The sequence below is a fragment of the Tupaia chinensis genome, unplaced genomic scaffold (genome assembly GCF_000334495.1).
Source record: "Tupaia chinensis unplaced genomic scaffold, TupChi_1.0 Scaffold139055_1, whole genome shotgun sequence".
NCBI classification, from domain to species: domain Eukaryota; kingdom Metazoa; phylum Chordata; class Mammalia; order Scandentia; family Tupaiidae; genus Tupaia; species Tupaia belangeri.
Genome location: NW_006198945.1, coordinates 110232 through 119442, shown reverse-complemented (window position 1 = coordinate 119442; position 9211 = coordinate 110232). Strand labels below are relative to the sequence as shown.

The 9211-nt window shown below is 39.4% G+C and overlaps 1 pseudogene; it reads left to right on the top strand.

The window, feature by feature from the left end:
- Nucleotides 1-5797: 5797 nt before the first annotated feature.
- Nucleotides 5798-5925, top strand: LOC114004605 (uncharacterized; annotated as a pseudogene).
- Nucleotides 5926-9211: the final 3286 nt, after the last annotated feature.

The window sequence follows — 9211 nt, the reverse complement described above, 5'->3', positions numbered from 1 at the left end:
CCCCTTTTCAAATAGATACTAGTCCTCTTTCATTTTTTTTTTCATTAATCAAAGCCAAGATCTCAAAACCTGAGTTATTTTTTTCTTGTTTAGTTATGATAAAACTGAAATCTCACAAGAGTCCTCCCATGGGAACTTGATTTCCTGGACAGTGATTTGGACACTGTTTAGGGTTTTAGTAATACTCCTCTTGTTTCGTCCAGATCTCCACTCTCAGTCTCTAATCCCCCACACCCAACAATCACTTACTCTTTCCACCTTCTTGATGTCTTCCAAAAGTGTGTTTTCTTCAACTCTCTGGAGCAGGGGTTAGCAAAGTTTTTCTATAAAAGGCCAAATAATAAATAATTTAGACTTTACAGACCATATAGTATCTGTTGCAGTTGCTCAACTCTACACTGTAGAGCAAAAGTGTCCACAGTCAGTATGCAAATATATAAACCTAACTATGTTGCAATAAAACTTTATTTACAAAAACAGGCGGCAGGTGGATTTAGCTTACATAATTTTTCCAACGCTTTCCCTAGAGTGTCCCGCTACCTACCTTCGGACTTCTTTCTCTACAGTCTGATGCCAGACTATGGCCAAAATGATTCTCTTGAAATGAAAACCTAATTATGGAAGAGTCTTCCAGAAAGCTGGGTATATCCAATATCCATTCTCTTCTACTTATTTTGTCACAGAGTTCTGAGTTTTAGTTTAGTGTGTGGCCACCCAGGGGAAAAATAAATAAATAAATAAATAACCTAGCCTCCTTCACAAGAAGGTATAAATATATACCAAGTTCTGACCAATTGCATGTAAATAGAAGTTTGGCATGATATTTTAAGAAAAGTACATTTAAAATTAGGAAGTGGACTGTTGACCTGGAGTGTAGATGGGAAGGGTAGAATTTTAGCAATTATGACAGCCAATGAGGATAGAAGCCATGCAATGGAAAATGATGAAGATGGCAAACGAAGTTCCTGATATTTTCTGGTAGCTGCCATTCTAGCCTAGACTGCGTATCACTGAATTCTTTTCTATGTCAGGGTATAATATATGTATATCTTGTTAAAGCACAAATGATATTTGGTTTCATATATGTGCAAATATAATCCTAACTGATGCATTAATAATTTGTCATTCTGGACCAGTCACAGGAGAGCTTTAAGTTGCAAACAACAAAAAACTCAAACCAAGAAAAAGGGTCTGGAAGAGAGCATCTCCTTGCTTAGGATCCACAGCCCAACAAGTTATGGCCAGTATTGATCTTTCTCCCCAAGCCAAGATGGCTGCCTCAACTCCAGGAATAACATTCCCATTAAAGACAAAAAGAAATGGCAAAGGGATATGTTATTTTAATCATGAGATCAGTAGCTTTCTTAAAAATTACTCCAGTAGATTTCCAGTGAGGTGCTCAGGAGTCTGGGAAGGTCAATATAGATGTACATACCCATATATCTGGTACCTGTAGCAAAATCAGTTGAGAATGTCTGGGACTATTCTTGATTTAGTCGATCTTTAGTGCCTAAAACCCTTGTAGCAACTACCCATATCCTTTGTGATAAAAACTCCAATCAACAATTGAGTCTTCAGGTGTCTTAGAGCAGTGCTTCTTAGGCTCTACTCAGCCTATGAATCCCCTGAGGCTGTTACTAAAATGTAGATTCTGGGGACCAGCAGATGGCATAGGGGCTATGTCCCTGGACTCCCATATAGTCGACTGCAGTTTGAGTCCCAGATCCGGTGGCTTAAACTCACGCCAGGCACATGTGCATGCATGCCCAAGATCCCTAGAGGAGAATGGAGGAGAGGGGATTGCGGCATGGCCATCCCCCCTGGAGGGTGATTTCTCACTTTCTGTCTCTCTATCTCTGTCTTTCTGGTGAGTGCACATGCCCTATAGCAAAAACCTCTCCCCACCCCCACCGAAAAATGTAGATTCTGTTTCAGTAGGTCTGGGGGTGGGATCTGAGATTCTGTATTTCCAAAAAAGCACCCAGACGATACTAGTGCTGCTGATCCTTGGCACCTTACCTGGCATAGCAAGGGCTGATAAGACATGATTTGAACCCTGAGTTATTTCTATGACTCTTCCCCTTTCACTCTCATGCCCTTCCTTCCCACTCTCAGCTTCAGTTACATTCTACTTTCAGTTCCCTGGAGAGGTCATGACTAATCTGCTGACTATTTCCCATGCAGTACCCTGTGTCTGAAATCCCCTCTCAGCCTCCTCTGCTTCACTCCCTGGACTGCTTCTCATTCCTTGGGTCCCAGCCAAGGCATCACATCCTCCCGAAAGGTTTTCTGAATGTTATAACCTTCCTTGGAAGGTGGAATTACTCCCTTACTGATCTTTCACTCTGCAGGGCCCAGCCCAATGCTGGTGCATAGTGGATCATTGAACAAATATATGTTAAATTAATTAATCAGTTAAGAATCAAAGAAGTGAAGTACTATCTACAAGCCAAATGCGGTATCTCAGCTAGAGCCATAGCCAGCTTTTCTGGGGATAGCAGCTATAAATTATGCTTTTCTGAAGTCATTTACTCCTTTTAAAAATTGAACAGCAGTTGCCAACAAAATCACCAAGTCTAACTTAAATAATATAATTTAAAGATAAAAAAAGTTGAATGAGTTATAAGAAATATAAAGACTTTAGAATAATTTCTTTTATTATTTTGAAGGTATTACTTAATTTAATGTAGTTTTTCTCTCTTTAAGTCTAATTTTCTCCAAATTAGAGCTATTCAAGACTGGGCTGGCCCACTGTTCATGAATATTTCACATGAGATAACTACAGAAATTGAGTGAGTGGGAACTTTTTTGTCAGATTTACAGAGTAAATTGATTTCACTTGAGCCTAATAATTAAAAATAGTTTTTATTTTATGTCCTTTTATCTGTTCCCTTATTTTTAAGTAATCATATTTTATTGTGTTTTAAAGATGTATAGGTTTATAATGGATTGAAATTTGTGTTATTTAAAAAATATTTATTTAATTTTATTTATTATTATTATTGCTTTTTAATTTACTATAGGGCACATACATTTACCAGAGAGAGAGAGAGAAAAAGAGAGAGAGAGGAAGTAAGAAAGCAAGGTTCCAGGTCTGGGGACTTGAACCACCATCAGCAATGTGGGAGTCCAGTGCCTTGAACACCACACCACCTGCTTCTCCCTGAAATTTGTTTTTAATTGGATTTTCCCACTGATCCACTAGGGAGCATTGCTCTACATCTTCTAATCTGGGTCAGATCATCAGAAGTAGTGATTCTCAATCAGAAGGGATTGTCCCCACCCGCCAGGGGATGTTTGGCAATGTCTAGAGATATTTCTAATTGTTAAAACCTGGGAGGAGAATGTTACGTAGTGGGTAAGAAGCCAGGATGCTGTTAAACATCCTGCAGTATACAGGACAGCTCTCCACGATAAAGAATGTTCTAGTTTCAAATATTGTAGCAGTAAGTACTAAGGTGGAGAAATCCTGATCAAAAGATTTATCTTAACACAAAACTTGAAGCTAGTTTAGGGCCAAAGACTTTATTTATTTATTTATTTATAGTGAGGCGCTCTTCTCAGCTGATGAGTTGCCTCTTGTAATCAGAACCACAAACAAAAAAGTCACACAGTCACATGCCTACACTGCTAGATTCAATGGAAACAAAACAAAACCAAACCACTCTTCTTAAGGTCAAAGGGTTCTCCCTTCTCCTCCTAACACCCTCTGTTTCTTCATGGCAGAGCAAAAAAAGAGAAGCACAGTATGATCATCTTGCTGCAGGACAGTCTCATGTCTCTTTCCCCTTTCCATCTGTTTTCTGACAGCTAGTTTATATTTTTGCTTTCCTGGCTTGTACAGGGAACACATGAGTTTGAGATGGCCACATTGTGAACACTTCTCTGCTGACCCTCTGACAACCATCTTTAACTGGACTGAATTAAAACTCTTTTCTTGTTGAATTTGAAGTTGTCCAAGCTTGTTGTTGGAAAATAATGTTTTAAACACAAGTAAACGGGCTCTAACAAGTTTTGCTAAAGAAAAATATGAAGTGATTTGTCTATTTTTATTTATGCTTATTTATATTTGCATTGCTATTTGAAATTGTTTCATTTCTGTCGATTTTTATTCAATGACCTGATCTTTTTTCTTCATTTTGGCAGGGTGGACTGGCTATTTAGAGGTAAACATGCTCATTGGCAACTATGCTAATTTCTGGAAGTGAACAATTATTGTAAACCCAACATATTTTCTTAAGTTCTTATAAATGAGGTCTTTGCAATCTTCTCCCCACGCCACCCCCAGAGAATGCATGGGCTCACCAGAGAGATACATAGAGAGAGGAAGAGGAAAAAAGCAAACTCCCAATGGAGTTTGATCATGGTTCAATCCTTACCCCTCCATTTCTCCCTCCTGTCAGGATTTTGGGCACACACACTCATGTGCCTGTTGTGTTTTCCAAACCGACAGGGCAAGAATTCCAACCATACAGTCAGCCATGTGGGAGATCCAGTTCCCTTAACCACTAGGCCATGGAACAAGTCCAAAGATCTTTTCGATCTTTATTAAAGCCATTGTTAATAATTTTCCCTCTCTTGCTATCACCTGGTATTATCTTTTTATTTAAAAAAAGTGAGTTTTTGTCAATTTACTAAAATGCTGGTTATAAAACTTACATCCTGTATTATATACTACATTTTAGTGTTCACTGTCTGCCAGGTGCTATCTTAAGCACTATAAATGTATTATTTAATTTTGGCCCAGCCTCTGTGGCATAGTATGTACTGAACTGAACTGCAGTGCTGGAACACACAGCCAACCGTGATTTTGAATTCCTGGCCCAGTTGAGCCACAACACACCTGGTATATGCACACCAAGATCCTGATGAATTGGGAAGTTAAGGGAGGAGGATCATGATATGACCACATCCCTCTTAGAGTTGCTTCACATTCTTTCTCTCTTATGTGTACACACATGCTAGCATGAATCAAATAAATAAAACTTTTTAAGATGTATTATCTCATTCAAATATCATGACAAATCTACACAATAGATACTATTAGTATTCCTTCTATGTATATGAGAAGATGGAGGCACATGGAGCCAAGATTATAAATGCAGTGAGCATCAGCTCTAATATTCAAGGCACAGTGGATCCAGAAGCCGTGTTCTTTCCTATTCCCCCTCTCTTGCAAGTTGAGAGTCATGTACACAAGAAATGCAAACAGAGTAGGAAAGCCAAAGTTGTGGCTTGTGGGCCTTAAGACTGGTCAAGAGAAACACCACATGGAAATGGATAAAAACAAATTCCATAGTTTGGAATCTACATCTTACTTGTCCTTTGTCTCACAGTCTCCTGGTAGTGCATCACTACAGTACTTCTCATGGAGTGCCTGGTCCATCAGCATTTGCAGATTTGTCTCAAACTAGAAGCTGGTCACCCAGCTTCATATTAGTGCTCTTCCCCCATCCCTTATTTACCTTTCAGTGATTTGTAAGTCTGCTCTGTCACTAGTAGCCACAAGGGCATGCATTCTCTTCCCAAGCAGCCCCTGATGACATCCACGAGCTGCAGATGCACATCTGTGCTGTGGTCTCATTCACTATCTCTAGCCAAAGTCTTTGGCAAGCTGAAGTTCAAGGTTGATTAAATTCCAAAATCTGGAGCTGTTTTGCTGTTGCAGGGGCAAAGGGAAAGCTTTCCTTTCTACCTGCTAAAGTGTCAATGGAATGAGTTTATAATCCATGGATTAATAGGAGAAAGAACAGTTTCTTGGGAGCACTGCATTAAGAGCCATACAAAATAGGAACTCATACTTACCTAGCAGGGAGATACCATGATCATGGAGGTGGTTTTCCCTGGGTGAGGCTTATCCATTGCACTCCAGATGTGCTGACACCTGCAATTTCCCCAAATGTGGGAAACTCAACTGTGTAAAGTAACAATAATAATAAAAATAAAGGAACTCAACGAGGGGCCACATAGTTAAGACTTAATCAACCTCTTTAGAGGGGAAGGGAAATGGACTAAATGGGGTCAATGCTCAGAAAAATGATTAGTAAATTATTTTCTTTGAGGGCTGAATGAGATAAACAAGTTATGGGAATGTGGGGGATGGTACTGCACAGGAATAGAGACTGTCTTATTATGCAGATAACATTTATTAGGACAACTCTAGAGTTGTCCTCAGAAGAATAGGTGAAAAGTCTGTCCAGGCAAGTGTCCTGGGTAGGAATACCTTTAGTTTCCTTTTATTTTTTTTTAAATGATAGCATGTGAATGCACAAGAGAGAGGAGGAAGAGGGAGAGAAGCACCCTTGACAGTCTTGTCACACCATGATCCCCTAAGGATTCTGGGTGCCCAGGAGTAAACCCAATGTGTTTTCAGGCTAATACAAGGATCCCAATTTGTGGACTGCACTACCTAGTTTCCTTTCTTGTGTTATGAATTAATCTTCTCTGGTTGATGATATTACAGGAAAGGGGGATCAAGACAATTGAGTTCCTAGTCATATAAGAGAAACTCTAAAGAAAGCCCCTTCCTATATGTGAGGAAAGAAAGACAAGAGAGTGGAGGGAGGTCAGAGAGAACTTGATTCTGAGCCTGTTTTTAAGGACCTTTGATTTCCTTCAGACCAAATTGATCAGCATGCCAAAAAATACCATATGGGGGAGGTGTCATTTTCTGATTCCCAACACTGTTCAGCTCTGGGATGGGATGTCCTAGACTCCCCTATCTGATGAATAGGGGAAGAGTACTGGAAGATATTAGGATTGCCTCCCCTCTGTCCTGAAGAGCATTTCATCTTTTCAAGTGAATGTATCTAAACCTTACTTCTTTCTTCTGATATCATCATGATCTTTCCAGCTCAGTGTCCCAAAATGTAAATGGTAGGTCATAATGAGAACAAAGAGAGAGAGAATTACTTCTCAATGCCTTCCATGGCAGCCTCAAACTGTGGTCTTTAAACCAGTAGCATGGGTATTACCTGGGAATTTATAGAGATGTAGACTCTCAAATTCCACACCAGAGCTATGCTCTAACATAGTGGCCCTGCAATCTACGTTTTAAAAACCATCCTGGTTATTCTGATCATGGTCAAGTTTGAGAACCACCAGCCTACTATATTCATGATTTTCAACCCTGGTTGAACATTAAATGTCACTTGTAACTTTAAAAGTGCAGAAGCCCATGGTACATGCCAGACCAATTAGGTGCTTTGGGGTGAGACAAAAGTTTTTTTAAAACTTCCCCACATGATTCCAGCATGTAGCCTCAGAACCAGTGGTTAGCCCAGGATTCTGGGCTAACTGCTGAAGGCTATTCTGAGCATTGCTGGAGGTTTAGCAGTATCCCTAGCCTCTGACCATTAGAAGCCAATGGCACTCTTCTACCAGTTGTCGTGAACAAAACTATCTCTAGACATTGCTAAATGTCCCTGAGGGACACAATCCCCACATCCCCATCCCTCTCTACTACTGGTTGAAAACCATTGGGTTGGAGTTCATTGCTCTCTCTCCTAGAGTGCTCATGATACTGGCCTGCCCATATCAGAATTATCTCAGAGTTTATTATCAGCGTGGATTCTGAAGGTCCATACAGGCCTTCTAAATCAGAATCCTCTAGAAAATCAGGATGGTTGTTAGTGTCTGAAGTGCTTTAAAGTTGTAGAATCACTGAGCTGAGTATTTGTTCCTAAAGGTAGATTGAATTTGACTTTGGTGCTTAGGGAAGCAAAATGTGGCTTGTTTGGAGATCTTGTTCTCATCACAGGTTGAAGTGAATTGATTTATGGCTATTCCAAAGATCCTGACTTAGCCACATTGACCGACTTAGAATTTAGATAGTTCCCTGATATGCAGTGAAATAAAGCAAAACTATTAATATAAAATGTCAGTACAGAGGCAGTAGTGTCATGTTTTGTGTAAATGAGTATTTCAATATCAATGAACTTTTTATTCACAGATTGTTGACTGTAAAGGATGTTTCCTGCATCAATTCACACATCTCAGAAGTCACCGATGGCAGAATCAGAGTTTGCCACATTGATTTCCGTTTACTTAAGAGTATGACAGCACTGAAGACTCCTTTTTGCAACTGCTTCAGCCTTTTGGTTCCTATTGTGTATGCTGTCAATCCTCTTTATTAATTTTTAAACAATTTTGGAGAGCTTTTTGGCCATGTTCCAAGCATGTCTGCACTTACTGGTTACTTTTGGCCTGTCCATTGTCCCTGAGTATATGAAACATGCTTCTTCATTTTTTCAGTTCATTATGCCTCAACCTCAAACCTCTACCTGTAATATCACTTGTAATCATGTGTTCATTCATTCACTCATTCACCATCAGTGTCCAAAGAACAAATTACAACAAACTTAGGTATAGATCTAACTGGCATTTATTTGCAATTCTAGAATCAGGCAACACCTCATTCCTTCAAAGAGAATGAGTGTTCTGATGAGCTGAACAGACGGCAGAAAAAAGTCAAAGAGAGCAGAAACAGAGAACAAAATGTAGACTGGTCATTTCAAAGTTCGTTTTCTTGTAGACATTAAAGTAGAAGGGACTTCCTTAATATGCAGGCTAGAACTGGCCTGTTTGGAAATTTGGCTATTATAGCTCTTGCTCCTGATTTCTTAGAAGGTCAGACAGGCAATTTAGTTTCAGCTTCATGGTGAGGAACATCTGCATGAGGAAGTCCATTTTGGTTTGGTTTGTTGTTTCTGGTGCAAGAGCTCAGCCCAAACCAATGGCCTCTTATACATGTTATTTAACAACAGGAGTGATTATAATTATTAATAGATATTCTTAGGGGAGCTTCTGCAGAGTGAAGAGACAACTGACAGAGGTGTCATGTTTCTGCCTTGGGAAATTATCAGTTTTCACAAGCAACTGGAACTTTGGGCTGGGTTTACAGGAGGAGCAGGAATTCATCAGGCTGAGAATAGAGGACTATTTCAGAAGATTAATCTTACATCAAAGATTAGATAAGAATCTGTCCTATTTTTGCATCTCGAGGAGTCCATAGAGCTGTGACCTGAAACTAAGGGTGCCATTTCTCAATGACTGAAGAATCTCACAGACACTTTTAGAAAACATAATTTCCCCACAAAGAGGAAACCAAGTTGGAAAGTATAAAGTTCCATTATATTAAAGGAATGTTATTAGTTATATAAATTTTTAACGTGGCCAAAAAACAGAGGAAGAAATAAGAAAGGAAGAAGAA